At 37.6% G+C, this 12256-nt stretch overlaps 1 long non-coding RNA gene across 1 annotated transcript in view; it reads left to right on the top strand.

Annotated features, from left to right (window-relative positions):
- Nucleotides 1-4768: 4768 nt before the first annotated feature.
- LOC116071410 overlaps nucleotides 4769-12256 on the top strand; it is an 86454-nt gene continuing 78966 nt past the window's right edge. Inside the window, exon 1 of the long non-coding RNA XR_004110885.1 lies at nucleotides 4769-5061. This is a non-coding gene — a long non-coding RNA (uncharacterized LOC116071410). The remainder of the gene's footprint in view (nucleotides 5062-12256) is intronic.

Here is a 12256-nt window from a genome sequence, read left to right as displayed (position 1 = left end):
GGATTTGAACTCACGACCTTCGGAAGAGCAGTCGGTGCTCTTACCTGCTGAGCCACCTCACCAGCCCTCAAAGGTACATTTCAATTTAGAATTTTTTCAATCCTTAATTTCACAGATGTATTTACTTACTCTAAGGGGTAACACTTTAATGAAATGTAAGAGATAAAAATGTTTGTTGTTGTTGTTGATTGTGCTGCCAAAAAGGAACATAGAGTATCTTATCTCCCATTTATTTATTATTGCTGTTTTGAGACTGGTCTCAGTGTATAGCACAGACTGTCTTTGAACTCACAATCTTTCTGCCTTGTCCTGTGGAGTGCTAGAATTACAGGCATGCATCAGCATGGCTAGCTTCTATTTATTGTAGTATACAGATGTCAGCATATATTTTTTTTAAAGGACCATTAGTAATGACTGTACCTGTTGCAACTCAACTCTGCTGGTATTGTTCAAAAGCAGCTAAAGCCTATACATAAATGTATGAACAAAATATAATTATGATCTCTAGACTTAGGCTTAAAGATGGATCCACCAGTGTTGGCAGTACTTATGTTGCAAGGAAGCCATGATGTGAGGAGGCAAACAATTAGCTTATAGGTTTGAGAAATTGGAGAAGGCCTGAAATTTCACAAGAAGTACATGAATTTCAACCATATTGTTCCCATGATGAAAAATCTCCAAATAGGAACCGCACAGATGAATCTCTTACCAAAGATTTTACCCACAGCATCCATGAGAGAGGATACTGTGAGGGTTCTTTTAGGTCCTTAACTCAAGGAGTGATTTGTTTTATAGCAACCAGAACCGTAATACAATGTGACATTTGGATATAAGCTGGTACCACAACAAAATCCTGTCATTTGTTGCCTTGTTTTTAGAAGTGCTTGGAAGGTGGAAGGTGGAAGGTAAAAAGGTTTATCTACAAGGCTACCATAAAGGGTTAGCAGAGGACTCATGGCATCAGTGAGTCAGAGACAAGTGAGAAAAAGTGACATTCTTGATGCATGGTGGAAAGTTTAGCAGAGTTGTATACAAATTACATGGAAGAGATGAATTACGTAATCCTGATGATGCAGCTGATAAGAGTTTTAGGCACAGTATTGAGGTTGCTGAGAGAGAGAGAGAGGAAGAGAGAGAGACAGAGATAGAGACAGAGAGAAAGAGGTCAACTATAAATTGCAGATTTTGGATAGACTTCAGAAGAACTATAAAGAATGAAAAACAGAAATTTCCCTCTTGCTTCAAAGTGATCTCAAAGTAAGAAAGGGGGTGAGAACAAATATCAGGACAAAGATGTATTTGTTTAAGGAAGTTTCACATAAAACCTTAGAAACAAATGAAAATACATTTAAAGATGCAAATGGCATGCCTTTGAAGGCCTTACATTTAAAAGTAATATAATATCTATCAATCTTAAAATTTTGCGAGAAGGATCACACCTTTAATCTTAGCACTTGGGATTTTAAAGCAGGTGGATGGTCCATTTGAGGTTAAGTAGGCTATATAGTGAGTTTGAGGCCAGCCTGAGCTACGATAATGAGACTGTGTATCAAAGTAAAACATTAAACATAAATTCACAAAGTCTTACCTCAAGTGTATAACTTACATATAATAGAATCACCCTCTGTAAGATATTCTGAAAACTTACAGCAACAGCAGAGTAGTATTCTGGTAGCTTGATCATAAGGAAGGCCTTGGGCTTTCTCTACTAATGACAAGAAATAGAAAAGAACAAATTTGCAGACCAGGCATCTCTTCATAGAAAAAAGAGGATGTTGTACTAGGTGGAAGCCAGAGGTATGGGGAACAGTTACTCCAAGAGATCAGAACTGAATCCCAATCAAGGAGCCCTAATCAAGCAAGAGAAATACAGTTGGCTTTCAGAATGGCTCTGCACACATTCCATTTCCCCGTCTCTGAATGGAATCTTTTGTGGTGTTTTCCTCAAAGTTCACAGGCTTGGCTTCATCTATTTCTCTTTCTGACATTACAGAAGCAAATATCCTTAGTTTACGGAACAGAAAACCATTTCTAAGGGATTCCTGGTATTCCAGATCTTTTTTGTTTCTCATACTAGAGTATTTTTACATAGTCATATAAACATTTAAAATATTTACTATTACTACTACTACTACTACTACTATTATTATTATTATTACGACTACTACTCAGTGACTTTTAGTACAGATAGCAGGAGGTTTTTTATTTCATTGTGTGGAATCAGGAATTAAGAGCTAGTTTAAAATTTTTTGATAGAATATATTTGACTATGATATTACATTATAAATTACCCTTCTCTTCTAGGAGAGTAAAAACTGCTTCAACCATTCTCAACTTGTGGGTGACAACCCCTGGGGGAGATCACATATCAATTATCTAGCATATCAGATATTTACATTATGATTTATAACAGTAGCAAAATGACAATTATGAAGTAGCAGTGAAATATTAATTATGAAGTAGCAATAAAGTAATTTTATGGTTGAGGGTCACACAGCATGAGGAACTGCATTAAAAGGTCACAGCATTAGGAAGGTTGAGAAACACTGGCTTAGATTAAGGTGGCTGTGAAATGGGTCATCTTTTCTTTGGTCTGAGACTTCTCAAAGAGGTGCCAGAAGAGTTAGCGCTCCTGGGAACATGCTCTACAATATTCTCTAATAAACATGTTATCTATTGGGCTATCGTCCTGCTTTTTTAATTTTAATAAATGACAATATGACCTTATGCAAACCAATCAGCACTTCTGGAGCTCAGGTTCCTGATTTTCCTCTGCAGTATTCTACAACTTTTAAAGCTCAACCCATACTCTTACCACAACTATCTATAAATGCTAGGGAGAAATTTACAATTCATCTAGGATAGCCATTGATCAAGTCTCTCTCCTGTTTACATTCACGATTTTCTGTAGCACTCCCCCAAGAATATGTTTTAAAATATAAGCTATTGACTTTAATGAATATGCAAAAGGTGAAATTTAACTCTCCACCTAAAACGTTGGGACTAAAATTTCCTCAAGTGATGAAAACAATTCTGTGTGCAGTTGATCCCAAATCCATTGTAGGTGTAGAAGGAATGATTAAAAAGGAATCTGAAAATATGTTTAGAAAATAGATTCCAGTCTTATCCATCTTTCAGCCTCCAATACAACTGATCTCACTATTTAACATTTAAGGAAAAACAAAGTTTTTATTTTTATGTCTTCTTATTTTTTGGCAGTGCCTAGTTTGCTTCTGAAAAATGTTTCAAATTATACCGTCCTCCATAGAGCTAGGCACATGCTATGACCAGCTGTGTGGTAGATGATTTAGGGTACCACTAACAGCAGTAGAAAGAGAAAGGGAGGGAAGTATTAGGATGACAGTCAACTTATATTTTACAAGTTCCATCTTCAAGGGTCGGTTATATTAATATGTAGCTTTCTCCACATTGCACTTCAAATCATTATTGATATGACCAAGATTAGGTAAAAACATCTCTTTTAAGTCTGATTTAAACTTGAAGTTAATGATAAAACAATTGGACTTGAGTTATTATTGATATGGTGGGTTATACTGAGGGAGCATGTATTGAAAAAGTGTGTTTCCTACCAAAATTTGGAAGTAATTTACCCTTTTCCATGATTGATTTTCAAATTGAATTAGAATTGTATTTCTGTTTTATCATAATGTTGCTCTTCTACTTGGAAGTCATTCTTTGAAAACAGTATTTAGAATTCAATTAGGTAGCTATTAAGCAATCATGTCTTTATATTTTATTATATGAGAAGGGAAATAGCCTTGTATCACATGTAAAAATTTGAAGAGAAGACTAAGCCTGTTGCATAAATTAAGAAATACTGTTTGTTACATGGTACACTGTCTTCTTAAGGGAATCAGAATGTATAATTTCCGGTAGGTATTGAGTCTTCGGTTCTATCCTTCATTGACCTCCAGGTATAAACAAATCCATAGGATAAAAATATCGCAAGAAATGTATTAAGCATGTAATTATTTTGCCATTTGTTATATAATAAAGGCAATTTTATTAAAATTCTTGTGATATTTCTTGATTTTATGTATTAAAAACAAATGTTAGGGGTTTTTATATGATTCTGTGGGGTAGCCTATGTGAAAATTATAGGAACATTTTTGGTATTTTAAAAACATTTATTCTGTGTATTGTGTATAAGCATGTGTATGCACATGCCATGACTAGAGATCAGAGGACAAGTTGCTAGAGATTCTCTCTACCTACCATGTGAAACCCAGGACTGATGTAAGTAAGGTCATCAGGCTTGGAGGCAAGTACTGTGCTGAGCTATCTCAGCACATTAGCCCATGGCTATCTTTGTATTAAATTTCAAACTATATGTACAGGCAAAATGCTGTTCTTTGAGTATCTTTTCAGTTTCATGTGATGTTAAACAACAATATTTAGCTGTAGTGCTCCCTACTCCCTGGCATTTAATGACTCTTAGACTTTTAAAATACTTGAGAAAATACAAGAGAAAAAAAAAAACTTGGCAATCAATGCAACTTAATTTGTTACAAATAGAAATGTGTCGTGTCTTTGAATGTTATTCTTCTAGCTTAATTGATTCATTAAAATTATTTTATTTTCAATTAAGATATATTATTTCCCTCCCCAATCCCTCTTTGTGACCCCCTTGAGAAAAATTCATGCCTTCTTTTTCTGTGAATCCTTTGTAAAAGTTTCATACCTAGTTCTTGTTTTTTATTAATTATTTTATTTATTTACACTTCAAATGTCCACCTTCTCAGTCTCCCCTCCATGAGCACATGCCTTCCCCTATCATTCTCCGCTAAGAGTGTGCTACCCCACCCATTCACCCACTACCATCTCACCCCTCTAACATTTCGCTTCTTTAGGGCATCCTAAAGTCTCCACAGGACCAAGCACATCCCTGCCCACTGAGGCCAGAGAAGGAAGTCCTCTGCTACCTATGTAGCAGGGCCATGGATCTGCCCATGTTTGCCCTTTGGTTGATGGTTGCAGTCCTTCAGTTCTTCAGCTCTAACTCTTCCTCAGGAGTCCCTGACCTCATTCCAGTGCTTGGCTGTAAGTATTTGCATCTGTTTTAGTCACTTATGGTAGAGCTTCTCAAAAGACAGCTATATCAGGCTCCTGTTTGGAAGCACAATATGGCATCATCAATAGTGTCTGGGTTTGGTGTCTACACATAGGATGGATCCCAAGTTAGAGTGGTCTCTGGATGGCCTTTCCTTCAGTCTCTGCTCCTTTTTTTGTCCCTGTATTTCCTTTAGACAGGAACAATTCTGGGTCAAAAATTTTGAGATAAGTGGGTGACTCCATATGTGAACTGGGGGCCATGTCTATCTACTAGAGGTGGCCTCTTCAGGTTCCATCTCCCCATTGTTGGGTATTTCAGTTAAGTCATCCCATTGGGTCCTGGGAGCCTCTCACATCCCTGGTGTCTGGGACTTTCTAGAGGTTTCCCTTGTCCCTCTCTCAAGTCTGCTGCATATTTTTGTTCATTCTCCTAACACTCTGGGCATCTCTCCTGTCTCCACCCATATCTGATTCTGCTCTCACCTTTTCCCTCCCTCTTCCCTCTCCCTTCCATGTCCCTCCTTCCCCATGTCTCCCATCATTATTTTGTTTCACCTTCTAAGTGGGATTGAAGCATCCACACTTGGGCTTTTCTTCTTGTTAAGTTTCACATGGTCTGTGAGTTGTATCATGGGTATTCCGAACTTTTTGGCTAATATCCACTTATCAGTGAGTACATACCATGTATATTCTTTTGGGTCTGGGTTACCTCACTCAGGATATTTTCTAGTTCCATCCATTTGCCTGCAAAATGTATGATATCCTCATTTTTAATAGCTGGGTAGTATTCCATTGTATAAATAAACCACATTTTCTATATCTATTCTTCGGTTGAGGGACATCTGGGTTGTTTCCAACTTCTGGCTATTACAAATAAGCTGCTATGAACACAGTGGAGCATGTGTCCTATATGTCGGAGCATCTTCTGGGTATATGCCCAAGAGTAGTATATCTGGATCTTCTTCCAATTTTCTGAGGAACTGTCAGATTGATTTTCAGAGTGGTTGTACCAGTTTGTGATCTCACCAGCAATGGAGGAGTGTTCCTCTTTCTCCACATCCTCTCCAGCATCTGCAGTCACCTCAGTTTTTGATCTTAGCCATTTTGATTAGTGTGCAGTGGAATCTCAGAGTCATTTTGATTTGCATTTCCCTGATGGTTAAGGACTTTGAACATTTCCTTAGATGGCTCCCTGTCATTCGAGTTTCCTCAGTTGAGAATTCTTTGTTAAGCTCTGTAGCCCATTTTCCAATTGGGTTATTTGGTTTTCTGGAGACTAACTTCTTGAGTTCTTTGTTTATTTTGGATATTAGCCTTCTATTGAAGATAGGGTTAGTAAAGATCTTTTCCCAATGTGTAGGTTACTGTTTTGTCCTATTGACAGTGTCTTTTGCCTTACAGAAGCTTTTTAATTTCATGAGGTCCCATTTGTCAATTCTTCATCTTAGAGCCTGAGCCATTGGTGATCTGTTCAGGAAATTTCCCCCTGTGTCAATACATTTGAGTCTCTTTCCCACTTTATCTTCTATTAGATTCAGTGCATCTGGTGTTATGTAGAGGTCCTTGATCTACTTGTACTCGAGTTGTACAAGGAGATAAGTACGGATCAATTTGCATTCTTCAACATGCAGACCATCAGTTAGTCTAGCACCATTTGTTGAAAATGCTTTCTTTTTACCTCTGTATGGTTTTGGCTTTTTTGTCAAAGATCAAGTGTCCATAAGTGTGTGGGTTTATTTCTGGGTTTTCAATTCTATCCCATTGATCAACCTGTCTGTCTCTGTACCAGTGCCATGCAGTTAGTTTTTATCACTATTGCTCTATAGTACAGCTTGAGGTCAGGGATGGTAATTCCCCCAGAAGTTCTTTTATTGTTGAGAATATTTTTCACTCTCTTGGGCTTTTTGTTTTTCCATATGAAGTTGAGAATTGCTCTTTCCATCTCTGTGAAGAACTGAGTTAAAACTTTGATGGGGATTGCATAGATTCGGTAGATTGCTTTTAGTAAGTATAGGCTTTTGTAGTAAGATCTGATGATTTTTTTAAATTTCCTCACTTTCTGTTGTGTCTCCATTTTCATTTCTCATTTAGTTAATTTGGATCCTGTCTCTGTGTACTATCATTAGTTTGGCTAAGGGTTTATCTATCTTAATGATTTTCTCAAAGAATCAGCTCTTAGTTTGTTGATTCTTTGTATCATTCTCTTTTTTGTTAATTAGTTGATTTCAGCCCTGAGTCTGATTATTTCCTCCTGTCTACTCCTTTTGGGTGTGTTTCTTCTTTTTGTTATAGAGCTTTTATTGTGTGCTGTTAAGTTGCTAGTGTAGGATATCTTCAATATCTCTATGAAGGCACTTAGTGCTATGAGTTTTCCTCTTAGCACTACTTTCATTATGTGCCATAAGTGTGTGTATGTTGTTCCTTAGTTTTCACTGAATTCTAGGAAGTCTTCAATTTCTCTATTTCTTTGATGACCAAGTTATCACCAAGTAGAGAGCTGTTCAGTTTTTATGAGTATGTGAGCTTTGGGTTGTTTTCGTTGTTATTGAAGACCAGCCTAAGTCTGTGATGATCTGATAGAATGCATGGGATTATTTCAATTTTCTTGTACCTGTTGAGACTTGTTTTGTGTGTAATTATATAAACAGTTTTTGAGACAGTAACATGAAGTTCTGAGAAGAAGGTATATCCTTTTGATTTAGGGTGCAATGTTCTGTAGATATCTGTTAAATTCCTTTGCAGATGATATAATAGTATACTAGGCAACTTAAAAATCTCTACCAGAGAACTCCTACAGCTGATAAACAACTTCAGCAAAGTGGCTATAGGGGAAGGCTACTGATTTCTTTGAGTCAATTTTATATTCAACCATTTTACTGACGTACACTTTTATTGACCAAACCCCAAATCCCTCGCAAATATACTCAGTCATTTCAGTTTTAAATGTAATCAAGTTGACAACCAAGAACGCCCATCACACACCTTTAGGGATAGCTTGCCATGGTGATCATTGTGTGGTTCCTAAGCATCACAGCTGAGTAGGAAGTTTCTCCTACCTGGTGCTAGAGTTTTGTTAGAGAGACTATGGCCAAGTGGTATAGCTTATTTTAAACTATATACACATGTACTCATGTGCATTATATGCAATTTAGGTAGAAGTAAAATAGAATGATTCTGTATGGATTTTCAAACATCCTAGTGTGATGTATACATTTTCCCTCCTTCTCTCTCTGTATTATGCATCCGATACCTAATCAAGCTCCCTCCATTTTATCCACTTTCCCCTTCATATAATTCAGTCTATAGCATTTATTAGAAATGCCTGAGCGATTAACTTAAACCTTTTCACTTCTTACCATGGCATGAATCTACAAAGACCTCTTCAGTGAGATTATCTTTTTTTTTTTTATTTTAGATATTTTCTTTATTTACATGTAAATTTCTCCATTCCCAGTTTCCCCTCCAAAAAAACAAAGAAACAAACAAAAACAACAAAAACAAACCCCTGTTGCCTCCCACTTCCCCATGCCTGCCACCCCGCCCTCTCCCACTTTCTGGCCCTCACATTCCCCTACACTGGGGCACCAAACCCTCACAGGGCCGAGGTCCTTTCCTCTCATTGATGATCAAATTTGCAATCCTCTACTATACACATGCTGTCAGAACAATCAGACCCCTCCATGTGCAGTCCTTGGTTGGTGGTTGAGACCCTGGGAGCTCTGAGGGTACTACTTAGTTCATATTGTTGTTCGTCCTAAGGGGCTGCAAACCCCTCAGCTCCATTGGTCCTTTCTCTAACTCCTCAGTGAGATTATCTTAAACGCATTCCTTACCATTGTTGTAAAACATATCTTTCCTTTTAGGGACAAAATTTTGTAAGAAATTCTCAGTGCTTTTACTCATAATAAATATATGTCATATGAATAAATGATGTTTCAAATTTGTCGAACACTATCCAGAAATTTTTTTTTCTAAACCTACGTTTTTCATAAGGCAAAAGAGAAATACATATGTGAAAATGAATGAGTTCTTGGTCTATACAGTTTCTTTGTTTTGAATATTCATCTAATTAATGGCAGCATGTGGAGTTAAATGAACATTCAAATCTGGTGGTGTGTGTGCCTTACCAGTAATATCTTTTTGTTTTCAATATGGGATCTCTTAAAACTCAGGCTGCCCTCCAGCTCCTGGACCTTTGGACTTTACATCTCAAGTGCTGAGATTATAGGTGTGCTTCATCACACCTGGGTAAGCTCCTGGATCTTTGGACTTTACATCTTAAGTGCTGAGATTATACATGTGCTTTATCACACCTGGTAAGATTTTTTTCTCCTTCCTTTCCTGTTTTCTTTCCTTCTCCCTCCTATCTCTTCTTTCAGGGGACTGAACCTAGAAACATTAAACCCTTAATGGATGCTAGCCAGGTTTTCTACCTTCTCAACCTCAAGTACATTTAGCTTTACACTAGGAGTACCCTGGCAGTTGATTGCACAAATTTAGCTTGGGTTTGACGGAGTCGTACACTTCCCATGGTTAAACCATGGAAAACACCTATAGTTGTAGTTTAGAAAGGTATGGTGGGGCAGCTATTTTAGGGTGCTCTGCCCAGTACTTGCATGCTCATGGGCAAGTAATTTCGGTTCTTTGAGGTTAAATATCCTTATTTAGAACATGGAGAAAACAAGTGTACCTCACAGAATCATCAAAAGAATTGCACATATTGTATGGTAGACATACAATAATTTGCACAGTATTTAGCTATGGTCCTTCATTCAACACAACGCGCGTATTGTTCCCATTAATGCCACCCATATAGTCCCAGCAGTGACACAGAGGTTTCAGAAACAGCAGCAGCACAGACATTCACCCTACTGAGAGTCTACATTAGGAAACAAGCAGATACCAGAAGCCATAGACTCTTCCTCAGCACAAGGTACATGCACTTCTAGAACTGTCAAATTAAGGGTCTAGCTGAGTTCACCAACTATCACCCTGCTGCTGAGACACACATATTCATTATCTTTCACTGTGATTTAAGAGAGATTAAAGAAAAAAATGAAAAGAAGCTGTCTACCTGAGAACTTTATTTTTAGTCTTTTTCTTTAAATCGTTCTTATCTTCATTTTTTTTTTATCATTTTACAGATTCATTTTAAGAAAGTAGATTAATACACACTGGTCCCCTCCCAGTCCTCAGCTTCATAGCTGGTGACTGTCTTCCTGATGCCCTGCCTCAGTCTTCTCCTCCATGAGCTTCCATGTGGGTCTTTATCAATGGGCTGCATAACTGCAAAGCCTCAGAAGGGCACCTTGTGGATTCTAACAATCCATGCGTCCACTTCCGCACATGGCATATAGGAATCCCAGCATGTAGTTCCTAAGACTAAAAAGAGTAATTTTGATAACAGCTTCTAACGTAATTATGAAACACTGGCATTTCTAGAGGAAACAAGTGCCCAAAATGTTATCCACATTTTAGTCACATTAGAATGGTTTTCATTAGTCTTTTCCTTCCTTCTACCAGAAGGAAAGGAAATATTGGAGATTTTGAGTTATTTGTGCAATGTCACAGGTAAGAGTTGGGGAACCTGTTTTTAGACCAAAATCTGTTCTTATTTTCAGGGTTTGTTTTGATTAGATTTCCCATCCACTTTCACAAACTGCAGCACTTATCACAAGGGGGTAAGATTTGTATACCTGCTATCCTTATGCTAAACAGTGGACAATTTATAAGAAGGGAATATTTATATTGCTTCTTTTAAACTCCAATGCGGATGTGTAGTTGATTTTAAAAACTAAGCATTATTTTCCCTATGCTTAGGTACTTGATAGCTATCTCCATATTTCTGTCATCTGGTGACTTTTTGGTAGTCTTTCATTAAGATCTCAGAATCCCCCAGAGATCTTGTGTCATGGGATCTTCACCCCTACACAGTGCTACTGTCCCTCACGTCACACCTACAATTAGCCCACAGATTGCAGAGGCCCATGTGTCCATTTTCTGGGTCTGGATTGCACCAAGATGGAAGAGAGTTAAAGACAGGAAAAGAAAACAACAGCTTGCCTTAGCAAAGAAGGGTAAATAAGTCCCAAGAAACACTGTAATAACAAATACATGGTGTGGCTTGAGGAGACTGCTACACGCTTTGTGACATGAAAAGAAAAAAACTTTTTGAGTCCTTTTTTCTTTTTTCCTTCCTTCCTTCTTTCCTTCCTTTCTTTCTTTCTTTTTCTTTCTTTCTTCCTTCCTTCCTTCCTTTACTTATTTTTTGTTTCAATTTATATCTTAAACATTTTATTTATATTAATCATTCCATTCATTTATATCTCAAATGATATCCCTCTTCCTGGTTACCCCTCCATAACCCCCCTATCCCATCAAACCTCTCCCTGCTCCCCTTTGCCTTTATGAGGGTGCTCCTCCAACCCCCACTCACTCCTGTCTCAACACTCCAGCATCCCCCTACACTGGAGCATCAAACCACCACAGGACCATGGGCCGCCCCTCCCACTCATATCAGACAAGGCTATCCTCTGCTAAATATGTATCTGGAGCCATGGGTCCTTCCATGTATACTCTTCGGTTAGTGGTCTAGTCCCTGGGTGCTCTGGGCGGTCTGGCCAAGTGACATTGGTCTTCCTATGGGATGGCAATCTCCCTTTGCTCCTCCACTCTTCTCTCCAGCTCCCCCACTGGGGTTCCTGAGCTCAGTCTGTTGGTTGCAATGCAAGCTTTTGTGAATACTTTTGTAGAAGTTGTACTCTTGGATGATTGATTATAGATGTTGTACTAAACAGAACTTACAGCTCTATAGGAAATCCAGAAGACAAAACCATTTTTATTTTTCTTGTTATCATCACTATTACTTATGATAGGTTTATTAAGTACCTACTGTGAACCATAAATCAAGGGAGATATAAAATAATTATTGTAAGTCAAGGGGATGGTAAGTGCTATGAAGAGAATAAGGCATGGCATGATGGTAAGGTGTGAAGTAATAGAAAGCTGTAATTGTTTTATATGAGTGATGAAATTGACCTTCCTTTTGTGCTGTTATATTTGAGATGAGGTCTTTTTTTTTTGAGATTTTTTTATTAGATATTTTCTTTTTTTTATTTTATTTATTTATTTTAGATATTTTCTTTATTTACATGTAAATTTCTCCATTCCCAGTTTCCCCTCC

Source organism: Mastomys coucha, unplaced genomic scaffold (assembly GCF_008632895.1).
Source record: "Mastomys coucha isolate ucsf_1 unplaced genomic scaffold, UCSF_Mcou_1 pScaffold22, whole genome shotgun sequence".
Taxonomy (NCBI): Eukaryota; Metazoa; Chordata; class Mammalia; order Rodentia; family Muridae; genus Mastomys; species Mastomys coucha.
Note: the sequence above shows the minus strand (reverse complement) of the source record. Positions and strands in the feature narration are given on the sequence as shown.